Source organism: Rhagoletis zephyria, unplaced genomic scaffold (assembly GCF_001687245.7).
Source record: "Rhagoletis zephyria isolate East Lansing unplaced genomic scaffold, Rhagoletis_zephyria_1.1 Rzeph_scaffold_01761, whole genome shotgun sequence".
In the NCBI taxonomy this organism is placed as follows: Eukaryota; Metazoa; Arthropoda; class Insecta; order Diptera; family Tephritidae; genus Rhagoletis; species Rhagoletis zephyria.
The window spans coordinates 46,781-48,354 of NW_016158845.1; the positions used below are offsets into that span (position 1 = coordinate 46,781).

Genomic DNA, 1,574 nt, shown 5'->3' on the forward strand with positions numbered 1-1,574 from the left:
CACATGCAATCCTAACTACATATATTACACATTTCTGCTCTTAAAAGCCCAATTTATATCGGGAAGAATTGTTAATAACATTATCCTTGTAATGTGAGTGTTGCGAAGACATTAATAGTAATACGAACCTTGTTATAAAATTAAGGTTAAGGTAAAAAAAAATCAGAATTCAAGAGAGTTTATTATAAGAAATACAAATCTCCGTTGTCATTACAGGGTTGCAAAAGGTAAAACAATTCAATGTTCAGTACAACATTACAGCGCTGCAAAAGTTAGTAGGAAAGTAAAAGACTATGCAATAATATTGAACATTGAGTTTATTACATTCGATACGATACTAGGGTTCTGGTACTCGATTCCAAAAAATATCGTTTTAAAACTATCGAGGAGAAAATATCGGTATCAAATGCCAAAAGTATCGATATGGTATCGTATCGTATCGAAATTCGTGTCCCTAGTTCCAGCCCAACGAACCTTCAAGATGTAAGTAGTGGTTTGCGGAAAAATATGAAATACCTGGGGGTAAGAAGAGGCGTTCTAATGAAATGCATAGTGAATCCAATGCTTTTCTTTTTAGTGATTGGATGCGTAGACGGAACACACATTGGTTTAAAAAAGCCAATTAGAGACAAGCACATGTACTTCAACAGGAAAGATAGCCATAGTCTTAACGTTATGCTAGTAAGTTTATTTTCTTTCATTTTAACATTTTATTACTAATATTCCTTTTGCCAGATTTGTGACCACACTTGCAAAATTCTTGCAATAAATTGTCAATATAGAGGTGCAGCCATGACTCTACGCATACTTCCAGTCCTGCTGCTTCCGCAAGGAGCTCCTCAGCAGGTCCACCACCTGCCCACCGGTTGGAAGCCTTGTTAAAAGAAAGCTTCCTCTTTGCGTTGTATTTCTGATCAGCGAAAACCTAGATTAAAAGAAAGTTCGTTTATGTTTACTTTCATTAAAAATATCAAAACCCTACTTTCTTTCACAGCTTCACATCCTTAATTGGCGGCCCTACAGCATTTAATTGTTTGGTGAGGTTTTCCCACAAACGGTTGGCCGTTGCTTTTCCCTGCGAGCAGTTTGGGAGTGAATTCTTTGCCAAGTCAGAGTGTTCGGCCATGAACTCCGCCATGAGTTCTTTCTGCGTAGAGTTTAATTTATTGTAGTTGGTCCTAAAATAAGAAAAATAGCTATAAACTTGTATATGTTTGCACAAATTTTATAATTACTTACATTTTCCAAAAAAAAATATCAAATTTTGCGCGCGTACGTTCGTCAAATATTAATCGAATGACAGTTTGAACGAACGAGTACGTTCACTCGCTCATTCACGCGTGTCATAATACCGAATTCCGATATGAGAAGTTCATTCACGTCTGTCACAATCCGATTTTGTCATATTTACGTGACTAGTTGCTCGCTCACGACTGTTACGATTCGAGCCCAGATCTATTCTAATTGGCCCATGGAGCTAGATACTGTTTTTAGCGAATCGTTAGTCTTTCAAAGTTTTTGCGTAGTTGAAAAATTTAATTTAAGCCATGAGGAATTATAAATGAAGTCCCTAA

The 1,574-nt window shown here is 36.5% G+C and overlaps 1 long non-coding RNA gene across 1 annotated transcript; it reads left to right on the forward strand.

Moving 5' to 3' along the window:
* Window positions 1–469: 469 nt before the first annotated feature.
* LOC108365059 (uncharacterized) lies at window positions 470–798 on the forward strand. Its single transcript, XR_001847872.1, has 3 exons — window positions 470–522; window positions 578–681; window positions 736–798. It is a non-coding gene; the product is annotated as an uncharacterized LOC108365059 (long non-coding RNA).
* The last annotated feature ends 776 nt before the right edge of the window (window positions 799–1,574 follow it).